Source organism: Paroedura picta, chromosome 14 (assembly GCF_049243985.1).
Source record: "Paroedura picta isolate Pp20150507F chromosome 14, Ppicta_v3.0, whole genome shotgun sequence".
Lineage (NCBI taxonomy): Eukaryota > Metazoa > Chordata > Lepidosauria > Squamata > Gekkonidae > Paroedura > Paroedura picta.
Window position 1 is genome coordinate 29,251,421 of NC_135382.1, and position 12,281 is coordinate 29,263,701.

The 12,281-nt window shown below is 47.7% G+C and overlaps 1 protein-coding gene across 2 annotated transcripts in view; it reads right to left on the minus strand.

Annotated features, from left to right (window-relative positions):
* The window catches only part of CDH11 (cadherin 11), a 98,089-nt gene extending 91,674 nt beyond the window's left edge, over window positions 1-6,415 (minus strand). Inside the window, exon 1 of one of the 2 annotated variants that reach the window (XM_077310864.1) lies at window positions 6,181-6,415. The gene's annotated coding sequence lies outside the window, so the exon portion shown is untranslated. The remainder of the gene's footprint in view (window positions 1-6,180) is intronic. The other variant, XM_077310863.1, reaches the window with a different exon arrangement.
* Window positions 6,416-12,281: the final 5,866 nt, after the last annotated feature.

Genomic DNA, 12,281 nt, shown 5'->3' on the forward strand with positions numbered 1-12,281 from the left:
TAGCTCTGGGTTGGAACATACGTACATGGAGATTTGGAGATGCTGAAACCTGACAAAGCTGTAGCTTGGAAATGGGAAGGACCTCAGCCATAGGGGAAGTACAATGCCATAGAGTCCCCCTTCCAAAGCAGCCATTTTTACCCGCCAGTGGAATGCTCCCCATTGTCTAGAGCAGGGGTGGTCAACCTGTGGTCCTCCAGATGTCCATGGACTACAATTCCCATGAGCCCCTGCCAGCATTTCAAGCCAGCTCTCAGTATAGTGCATGCCTGTAAACTTCCCAGAATCCTTTGCGCTGGGCATATAAATTACCTGACACACCAGTTAACCTGGGAAAGAGCTTGTAACATTCTGAATGAGGTCTAATCTGGCCCAATGAGCTACAGGCAGAAAAAGTTCTCCAGTCAAATCCATGAAACTTTCACCATCTCCCCTTCCCCTGAGAGATTTAACCCTAAGAGAAATGGTTAAAATCACATCATAAGCGGGATGGCGGTTGGGTCAAAACAACAACAGTTGAAGGTGGGAAAAACATCTTCCACAACAAATATATGATAGAGCTATCAAGGACATCTGGGATCAATTATTCATATTGGATGGCATTTCCTGATCATAAATATCTCCGGGAATAGGGGATTGAAGTCTGTGAGAGAAATTTCGCAAATACAGAAATACATTGAAAAAATACCTCAGTGTAGTTCTTTTGAACATTAGGCCCAAAGGGATTTCAGTTAATAAGATATATTTAATGGGAAACTTGTTTATCACCGCCAGAATGTTAATAGCTGAAGCAGGGGAAGTGGAGAAAGCAACAGATACCAAGGAATAGTGATGCAAAATATGGTATATCATACCAAAGGGAGAAATATCTGAGTATGGGAAGTTCTGGGAAGGCCATAGATACAGACAAAATAGGTTTGTATTGATTGAGTCTCTTTTCATTACTTTGGGGAACAGTAACACTAAGAATCTGAAAGAAACAGTTAAAAATATTGAACTTGGTTTGGATTGGGAATTTGAATTTTGCAGCTGTAGCGAGATATGTCATGGAGTTTAATGTATTCTATACTATGACCTTTTTCTTTAAAAAAAAATGACAGTACTACAACACTCAGCTCAGAAGGCCAAAGCATGGCAAGGATTTGGGCACTCCTTACTTGGCAGCACAAGTTCCTCCCAGTCGTTCTGCTCTTGCAAAACCAGGAAATATCCTCTTTGACTACCCCAAAAGGCTATGGTGGGGACAATGCAACCTGCAAGGGGAGGAAGCCATAGCTCAGGGTAGATGGCTTTGCAGAGGAGAAGGTCTCATGTCTTGTTAAAGGGCTGCAGGTGGTTGGAAACTCAATGAATGAATGAATGAATGAATGAATGAATGAATGAATGAATGAATGAATGAATGAATGAAGGACCAATGGTCTGACTAAGCATCAATCAAGGAGCTTCATAATTGGCATGCCCTAGCCTTAAAACGACATGGAATGTGTATGGTCCCAAAAGACAAGCCCCGACAGTCAAAATATTCTCACCCAAATGACCCTGAAGAACGAACACATACACCCCTCTAAGAACTGGATCAAAATATGGGGCAGAGGTCCCTGAGTAGCTCTTAGCCACGACACATGAATGGAACACTAGGTCTGGGGCAGTGATGCTCTCTATTATTGTGCTCGGGATGGGGGGAAACAGTAGGAGCATTTCTGGAGCTCCAGGGTGGACCCCCTGATGGCGTTTGGGTTTGGGTGACTGAGTGCCACATAGAGATGGACAGGATGTCTTGATCCTGTTCTGGTCTGTTCTTATGTTCTTGTCTGTACAGCTGCAGAATGTTGAGTCTGGCCTCGCAGCATCCTAAATTGTTCATCCCATGGCTCAGTGGCAGATCTGTTCTCTGTCAGAGTGCACAGTGCTCACACACTGGAAGCTGACTTCTGAGTCTGACCACTCGACGATCAAGGTCAGTATTGTCTGCTCTGACTGGCAGCAGCTCTCCGGGGTTCACTGGAATTCCAGGTCCCCTGCCCCCTGGCCCTTTTACCTGAAGGTGCCGGGGACTGAACCGGAGACCTTCTGACAGCAAAGCAGACACTCTGCCCCTGAGCCATGACCTGTCTGAGGGTCTGATTCAGCAAGAGGCAGCTTCATCCATCCGCTCCCTCCTCGGACCGCCTCGGCATACAGAATCCCCAAAGTTCCCCGAGAACTCCAAGGTGATAATGTGACGCTGAAGGTAATGCAAGAAAGACTGGCTCGAAAAGATGTTAATCCTGACAAACTGCTTGAGCGTCAGCCGAACCAGAGCAAGATTGAATTCGGTCTCCCCTGAGAGGGTCAGCGATGCCGGTGGTAACAAAACAGCTTTTCACAGTGGCCTACAAAGCAGATGGGCCCGGAGAAGCAACTTCAAAAAGAGCTCTAGTGCCCTCTAGTGTCCACCAGTGTCAGCTCCTGGAGAAGCATGATTACTAAATTTAGAGGGCTACAGATTTCATCCTAATATCGCCCGAGGCACCAAATATCTACTGCCAATACACACAAGGCCCTTTACCAACAATAACAATCATATACGAATTCAGAAACAGTGTAAGTGCCATAAAAGCTGGGCATTTGCTAAGGGCTTGGTGCTTTCTTGCTACTAAAACATTTCTTTCGGGAGACTGTATCTTAACCGAGACGCCATTCTCTCATGCTAGCCGAAAGCCTGTGTTTTTCTAGATTTCTCCTTTCTCACTTACAGTCTAGTCTCAGGCATGTCTCCAAAGAAAACTGCCACAGAGCTCCATGGGGCTTCCTCTTCAGTTAATACACACAGGACCACCATCTTAGCTAGAACTTAAGGAACTATCCTCGCCTTGGTTTGACGTCATATATTTAAATGCATTTTGCTCCAAGAGAGTTTTAATACAGATGACACCCTGGCATCAGTTAAGTCGCCGGGAGTTTTACCCACGGACTCATCTAAAATCTTAATTGGCCCAGTTCAAGAGCCGAGGACATCCTCAAAAGTCATCCACTTATGTGCAGTTGTGAGTCAAGAGAAAAAAAGAAATATCCAGGGAAGACAAAAAAAAAGAGTTATTTTTAAAGCACAGTAGCCTGTGTACACTCTATTGTATAAAAGTCTGGTCAGGCATATCTGTGTTGCAAAAGAGTCCACTGCAGCTGGCTTCATGTCTATTGAAGAAGACTGGTTTGGGGGAAGTCACAAATTCCTTTTTCACAAGTAGAATGTTTAATCCACTGCTCCATACCAAATTAATTTCATGAGTTTTAACAATGCTAATGCCAGGGGGCTGCTTCCTTCCTTCCTTCCTTCCTTCCTTCCTTCCTTCCTTCCTTCCTTCCTTCCTTCCTTCCTTCCTTCCTTCCTTTTTGACAAAATCTTGCTGATCTATCCCCTGAAAGATCCTTGTCATACAAAAAGTAGAACTGTCTTCTTGTACAATTAAAGAAAAAAATCCCAGTTTAATTAATTTGTTTAAAAGATTCTGTGTCTGAACCACAAAATGTTTAAAGTAAAACAACAAGGGGGGACATCCCTTCTAGTTGATTAAAAGGATGTGTTAATTGTCCATGTACAAAGACATGATTGATTGGGGGGGTATCAAAAAAATTCAGATGAACCTCCATTCCTGGGAGTCATTTGGTAGCTGTCCCGTCCCCCTATTTAATTCTGCAACAGAAAATAATTTTGTTTTGTCAGGCCACCAGTGAGAAATCACTCACCATAATTGTGAATGCAATTTCTTTTCCTGCCTCCCCTTACTGCTGATTGTAACAGCTCCCATGCGAATGAACTCACCCCTCCAAATGTGCAAACTTTGTACATTCCTGCAAAGTCACAAACTGATGAGAACCCTTAAAATAGCATGTTCCCATCAACCTATTCCTTCGGTTGCATGATTGGGATTGTGGGGTGTGGGGAGGGGGAGTGTTAAATAGAAATCCTCCCATGTACAACTGCAAGTGGGAGACATTAATCATGTTTTGCTTTACTTCTCCCCCCCCCCCCCCCGAGGTCTGTTTTGGTTTGGGAGCTTGTGGCACTGAGTTGCAGTTGATTCCCGTCTTTGCTTCTTTGTTCTCAACCCAGAAAAAAAACCCACTTTCAAACTACAAAAAAACTTGCATTTCCTAGGCTGAGATGGGGCCCATTTCTGAAATCCTGCCAAAGCACTTTTCTTGGTTTGCATGTGTGGTTTGTTTGGGTTCTTGTAAGAGAGAGAAAAAAACAACAACAGCTACAGCCAGGCACCCCCCCCCCCCCAATTCATCTACATGGCACTTCCCTAACCTCCTGCTCTTTGCAAGAGTAGGGATTCTGCTGATGCTGGTCTCGGGAACCCTGACACATGAGACAACATTATGCGCTTGCACCACCCACCACCCCTCATTCAGGGAGGGGGGGATCCACCATCCCTTTTGCATCTGAAACCCCAACATCCAGGCACATCTTGGGGGTCAGGACTCCCTCCCCAAAACTTATTCCATCGGCGAACCAGGAGGGACCGCTCTGGAGAGGCTTCAGACAGACTCCCAATAGGCACTGTGTTTTCCAACACTAAGGAAAGTGCTTCCCACCAAAGAAATAGAAAATAAGAGAGAGAGAGAGAGAGAGAGAGAGAGAGAGATCACCCAATGGGGCCATAAGGAATCTGCCTGCAATCCCTGCATCCTGGCCCCATTCGGCTACCGTTTCATTATTAAGCCATTAAAATTATTTGACTTCTTATCAGAGGATCAATGGCCTATGAAATTCATGGCTGTGCCACTCAAATGAATCAACAGGAAGCCAGTTTTTTCCAGTGGAGTTTGAAGCCCTGGGAATGGGGCGATGGAGAAAGAGCCACCGGGTCTCTTCTCTCTCTCCCCCCCCCCCTCCCCAATTAGGGACGATTATTTTCTCTTTCTGCATCTGCCTCGGTGAAAGGAATTCCTTTGTCCTTGCCGGGTTCAGCGCCGTACCACGCAGCGCCCTTTTTAGCCACCGCCGTGCAGAAAATTAAAAAAAAAAAAGCCGAGAATCTGCCCTCCTCCTCTCCATTCACCACCCCGATCCCGAGTCGATGCCAACTGGCTTCCCTGTGGCTCTCTCCGGGCCAAATGAATATTTAAAGGCGCTGATGATGAGCGGGCATCTCTCCAAAAAGGTAAAGTTGTGGGCCCGGTGATGTCAGATTGCAAGATGGGCTCTGGGGAGGATTCCAAGGGGAAGCTGGGTTTTTAATATATGTATGTATATCTCCATATCTATTTCGACAAGTGACCCTTGGGCAGCCGGAGTGGCAACCTCGGTCGCCCTCCTGACCAGGCAGAGATTATCTCCAGATCAGCCCGCCAGCAGCATCTGGGGTTTGCAGCCGAGCCACGCCAAAGAGACAAGGTGCTCCGAGGGGCGCTTGGGGGACGCCGCTGCCTGCTGCAGCCTGCAGCCAAAACCGTCAGAAAAGTCTCGCTCGCTCGCTCGCTCGCTCTCGCTCCTGCCTCCGAAGGAAACACAGTGGGGAGAAAGGGAACCCCCTTTCTTACTCTCCTTCTCTCTCTCTTTTTTGGGGGGTGGGTGGGGGTCTTTGGATCCTCTGGTTCTTAATCGCCCCCCGGTGCCCCCCAACGCCGGGAAACCATCTAGGGCTGGGCGCTGACTCCCCGCCGGAGCTCCAAAAGAACATCTCCCAAACGCACGAGCCCCCCAGCGAGCGCGCTCCGGCCAGGCGCCCCGAAGCCAGCGGAGCCCTCCAGCCCCGTCGCCGGCGGCCAGAAGGCGCCCTGCAGCCACGCGCGCCCCGGGCATCCCCTCCCGAGCCAGGCGGCCGCGACCGACGCCGGCCAGACCGCTGCCCCCCGACGCTGCCAGCTGGGCTACCCCGGGGGAAAGGGGCGCGCGCTCTGAACCCCCCCCCCCACACCCCGGGTTGGCTTCTTGCCCTTTTTGGGGGGGAAGGGGGAGGGGGAGATGCGTTGAGCCTGTGCCTGATGCAGACCGGATTTCTCTGCTCCCCCCCCCGGGGGGGGGCTCTGTGTCTCTTCCAACCCCCCCCCCAAAAAAAAGACCCCTGTCCCAAGGCGGTCCCCAGACTTCCCCAAACCTTGACTCCCCCTTCTCAACCCCCCCCCTCCGGCCCAAGCAGCAGAGAGCATCGCCCCGACAGCCGGCCAGCGCAGGATGGACGAGCGCCTTACCTGGGCGTCCGGCCGGTGCTCCTCTCTGGACCAGTCCCAGCCCCAACTAGCGGCGCAGGAGCGGCGGCAGCAGCGCGGGCATCCTCTCCTTCTCCTCCTCCTCCTCCTCCTGCTGCTGCCGCTGCTGCCGCTGCTGCCGATTCCACTCCGCTGGCGACGGCGGCGGCTGAATGAGGCTTTGAGCGAGTGGAAGGAATTAGAAGCAGGGACGGGAAGGGGGGGGGGAGAGGGAGAGAGAGAGGAGGGAAGCCAAGGGGGAGGGAAGGCGCGAGAAGGGCGGAGGGGAGGGAAAGAGGGGAGGGAGGGAGGAAGGAGCGAACCGAGGCACGGCGCAGCCTCTGGCTTGGCCTCTTCTGCCAGATGGGGCGGAAGGGTTGGGGGGGGCTGGCCTCTGATTCCCCTCCCCGCTTGGAGCCAGACGGCGGCTGCAGGGGGGTGGGAGGGCAGCCAGGATAGCCAAGGTGGTGGAGGGGGGGGGAGAAGCCAGCCGCTGCTCTCAAAGATAGCTCGGGTGCCCCACTCATGTTTGGGGGGAGGGTATCCCAGGCTGTGGGGAAGCCCGCCTGCTTGCTTTGCTCTCTCTCCCTTCCTCCAAGGGACAGTTGCTGCTGCTTCCCTGGGTGGGAAGAAGAGGCCGTCTGCACATGCTCGAAGGCACTTCTTTTCTCCCACTGCCTCGCCAAGGTCACCGGCCGTCGCCCTCCTGCTTGGCCCAGCGTCCAAAAAGGGATCCCAAACTTGGAGCTGGAAGCCTCCCCCTCCCCCAGGATGCCACGCATAGGAATAAAAATCACTGGGCATTATCCTGTGCTCCGTTTGTTCTAAATGCGTGCCAAGACTTCTTTGCGCTGTCTGCCTGTGAAGACTTTGCCTCTAACCCCCTCCCCAAAAAATCCCTTCTGGTATGAAACTTGACAACTAGAAATGTGGTGGTAACACAGTGGGGTGAGGAGGGGAAAATTGACACACACAGACACACCGTGGAATCAGTATGTGTGCAAAGAGAGAGGTGAATGGCATTGTGTGCTCAGACTGGCAGCTCCTCTCCCCACACACCTTGGAGAGCAGCTGTCCATCAGAGCAGACAATACTGACCTTGACGGACCCATGGACTGATTCAGTTGAAGGCCACTTTGTACACTTTACAGAGTCCTACAAGAACAAACGTGGTCGCTTCAGTGGTCATCTCAGTGCCCTGATTGCTCATATTGGGCAAGAGGGAAACTACAAGTTTGGGGGTAAAAATGAAACATGCAAGACCGTTTTCTTCATTTAACTCAAGTCTTTCAGGAAGACAGCTCGGCTGACACCTCCAGTCTGATCTGCTAATATATGTAAAGGGAATTCTTTTTTTTACGAGGGACCCCTCCTTTTGTGATTTCCCCAGCAGATGGACCATGTTGGGCCACTGAAGGATCTCTCTGCACAGATGGCGGAAGGACAAGGTGCTAGAATGGAGTGGACCCCATCTCCAATTTCACATGATGCGATTTGTTGGGAAAGACTTCCTTTGAACCCTCACTCCAAATCTCAGATGCAGAGGTGTGACCAAATGCCCTTGCCCCCAAGTGTCCATTTGTCCTGCGGGATCTGATGGAATACAGTGACTGGGTCCCTCTCATAGCATTGTGGACAAGATGCAGAGGACAGGATGCAAGAGTGAAAAAGGAAAGAATGAGTATCTGCCAACTGTAGACGCCAGTCAAGGGATCCTTGTTCCAAAGTAGAAGTTTGCCTGGGCCATTCTGCACACAATTGATAATGTACTTTCAATGTGCTTTGGCAGCTGGATTTTCCTGTGCAGAACAGGAAAATCTACTTCTAAAGTGCATTGAAAGTGCATTATTTATTGTGTGCAGAATAGGCCAAGGTTAGCCTGATTTTGTAAGATCTCAAAGCTAAGTAGGGTCAGCTCTCGTTAGTGCTTGGAGGAGAACACCACCAAGAAAGACCCTGGTCACTACACAGAAACAGAGTATCACAAACCACCCCAAGTTGGCCTCTTGTCTTGAAAACCCTAGAGCTCAGTTCCTGGATTGCTCCAGGCCGTATTGGGCAAAAGAGAAACCACAACTGGACAGCTCATTTTCTTGGACTGCTCCAGGTTGTATTGGGCAAGAGGGCTCTGTGTTTTCTCAACCAGGATTTCATGAAACCCTGCAGAAATGGACCAAGGTTCTGATGGACCAAGGTTCTGATTCGGTACAAAACAGCTTTGTGTGGGTGTGTGTGTTCCTGTGATGCCCACGAGACAGATTTCAGCCAAAAACATGGAGGCAGTCGAATGAGTAGCTCTCCTCCTACGTCAGCAAGGGCATTCGATCAAGGTCAATTCACATTTCTGCAGAAGTTTTCCTTAAATGTAATGAGAAATAATGGAAGTATTAGTGAACAAATGAATACCAAAATTAAATGCGTGCAGCGATCCTCGATGCTGGGAGTGAACGCTTAGATTCTGTGCTTTGGTGTACAGTGGGATTATTACTCAATTTCTAGGGGGAATGAGACCATTCTTAAAATACTTCTTACCCAACGAGTGACGAAAGTGGGGAATCGGCTGCCAGAGGATGTAGTGATGGCCACAGGAATAAACAGCTCTAAAGCAGAATTAGACAGATTCATGGAGGAGACATCTATAAGGTTCAAGGCCGCTTACAATACCAGTGAAAAGATATTCCTATTTAAAACCAGAATGAAATAGCAAACCCCAAATCTCTCTCTGTCTCCCTCTTTCCTCCCATCAAAAGATACCTGCCATTCAAGATCCCATTCAAACAGTTTGTAATTGTATAAGCAACGTATGCATATATAGTGCACATGACGCTATGGTACATGGAAACTGCTCACGGGATTTTTCAGGGTTCTCTTTCATATAGACCACAGCACATGGATGATAAATAGGTGTGTTGCCCTCTTCCCACAACATGATAACTCTTTATATGGGAAGGACAACATAGATTCCTTATATGCATCTTTAAAAGTCTATAATGTCAAGATGGATTCCACTGGGTATCTGTGCTGGTCTGAAGCAACAGAACAATGTGAGTCCTGTGGCACCTTTAAGATCAACCAAGTTTAATTCTGAGGATAAGCGTTCATGCATTTCTGTGCATGCGCATGAAAGCTCATCCCCAGAAGTAAACTTGGTTGGCCTTAAAGTTGCCTCTGGACTCATACTTTGTTCTTATGTCAAGACGGTGAGCCTTGGCCTTGATCACTTGACAAGTCAATTTCCAGGCCATAACCTAGGTGTAGTTCCTGATGTAACACAATTCACATTCTGGCAGCTCAGAATAAATGCTTCTGTCTCGTCTGGGCTTCTCCAGCTCCCCCAGAAATGTCAGATTTGGCCTCCTGCTTCCCGTCTGTTTTGCCAACCTTTCATGCTTCTCGGGTGCCAAGACCGGGCCAATTTGTATTTTAGGTTTGTGACTATTGTTGATTCAGCTGGACATAGACCAAGTATGCCTCGGAGCAGAGTCTATTGATTTTAAAATGAAATTTTGCTTTAGTGTTGTCTCCTGGGTTGTATCCTCAAACTTATAACTTCTTTAGGAAGAGGAGCTGACAAGACAAATGCAGGACTGATGACACCTGATTAGTTCCTAGCTGTGAGATTTTGAGCTTGGGAAACGGAAGCCGACTCAAGTCGATCGCTAACTCCGGATCTTACTGGGCTCATTTGTTTGCCTGACTCTTTAATGGGATTGATGAAACTGTTCCTTGTAGATCGGTAATTACTACTTTGACTGCAGAAGGCTGTAGGTGTTCTCTTTTGGCTGGTGCACGATGCAGTGGTCACAATGTTAGACAAAGGTAGGAGGGACCTGGGTTCAAATCCCCACTCAGAGCTTAACCAGCAGCTGTATTTTCCCCCTGACTTTAAAAGCCCTTTGCAGACTTCACATCCACATATACTTGGAGCTTCCCAGAACACATGCAGATCCTCCTGATACACATGGTCATTATATTATCTGGACAGGGGCAGCGCATGAATTTTGCATGTACAAATATGTGCATTCACTGCTGGGTTTTTCAGGGCTCTGGTTTGTGCATATCAAAGCTGTTTGTTCATACAAAAGACACACATTGTCCCTGTTAATACTATATGGCCACCAAACATATCAACAAAAATGTTGGTAGCATGTGGTTCCAATGTGCATAATTGGTCTGTGTAGATGTGACATCTAAAAAAGGACTTTAAAGGTTATCATAAGCATGATCTCCATTAAAATGCAAGAGGATGGATGAGGCACTACTGCCATCTTTGCTATGTATGTTCTCCTCTTTCATAGCCCTCCCCTTGTCTTTCCCCCCTTTTTCCCCTCCACATTGGGCTATGAAATGGCTTTTGGGAGGGAGCAGCCCATGTACTAAATGTCCCTCCTTACTTATTCCCCTCCTGGGAATCCTTCTGGGAAGTTTCAAAGGGTAGTTCTAGGAATAATTGGAAACTCTATGGTTTCATCATAGAGTTTCTGGTGATTCCTAGAGCTCCTCTTTGCCACTTGCAGTAAGAATATCTGGTAAGTTTCCTATGATGCTGTCCCCTATAAATGTCTAAAACCCCTAAAGGACAAGTTTGCTTGGGTTTTTACTTCTTCCCACCATGCCATACTCATCTTCCAAGGAGGACTTATCAGACCCAGCCCTGACACTCCCCTCGACATCTGGAAATAATGTTTTCTTCTGAGTGCTGGGATTATCAAGACTCAAGTCTACCCCTGCTGTGATTTGCAAGATGTTTTCTAGAGCAATCCCTCCTGCATGCTCAGCCATCCCTTCACCTCATACGCAGTCCGAAAGACATGCATTTCAGACATAAACAAAGGAAGTTTATACTGGTTTCAACAGTATATATTTCTGTGTGTCTATATGTTTAAGTAAAGAACATCTGTGATAATAGAGTTGGAAACCTTGAGAGAAGCTGATTGGCTGCTCTAAGCTCTTAAATATTTGTCTGGTTTTAGAGAGAGTGTTAGAGCTCTGGGGCTGAGTTCCGAAGAAGAAGAAGAAGAGAGTTCTTCACACAATGAAGAATGGAGGGAGGGGGAGAAAACAGCTGCATGTATTCTGTCAGATGAAGGCCTTGGCAGATCATTGTCCTCATGACTTTTTTTCTTAAACTGAATCATTGTTCTAAAAATACATAATTCAATTTCATGAAACAAATGAAGTCATGATTGTATGCATCCCTATTGATTGCTGAACGTTAGACAGCAATTCATGCTGTCCATCAAAATTTAACACCTCCTTCCTGCCAAGCAGCTCAGGACAAAATACATCTCTCTCTCTCTCTCTCTCTCTCTCTCTCTCTCTCTCTCTCTCTCTCTCTCTCTCTCTCTCTCTCTCTCTCTCTGTCTCTCTCAGAGCTCTCCCTTTTATTCTCACAACAACCCTGCAAGGTAGATGGGGTGGAGAGATAGAGTGACTGGTCCTAAGGGAACAAGCCAAAAAGGTCTACTCAAAAGAAAGTTCCATGTTATTTGGTCATTATTCCATGGGATTCACTCCCAAGAATGTGCATTTAAGATTACAGCTAAAGTCACCCGGTGAAATTCATGGCAGGGTAGAGATTGGAACCCTGACCTCCCAATCTGGTACCATTAGTACTCAAGAGCAAACTCCCATATTGCCATGAACAATGAAAAACTTTATGAACAGAATTTCTCCCCCTCAGGATTAGATCTGAATTTTCCTCTCCTTACCCTGCAGTTTCCAAATCCTCTTTTACGATGATGGCCCCCACCCTCTTCAGATCTTAACTCACAGTTTTCCTGTGAGAAATTCCCTATCTGAATTCAGTTTCACACAATGTCACCATGCTATGTTATTGTTGTCACAAGTTCACACTGCCTACCACTCCCCCGCTCCAAGTTTTCCCCTGAGCAATCCAGTTCATTGTTTTTAAACGTAATGTGACTTTATTGTGACTTTTCTCCATTATAATGCAGCAATCTTATAACATGGAGACAACAAGATTTCATGTAGCCATCTCCATGCAATTATCTGTCCATGATGTTCCATTCCTTTTGAATGGGGGTGAGTCGATAGGTTTAGATACCATGTGCTTGTTCTTCATCCCTACCCCTTTTTGTTCC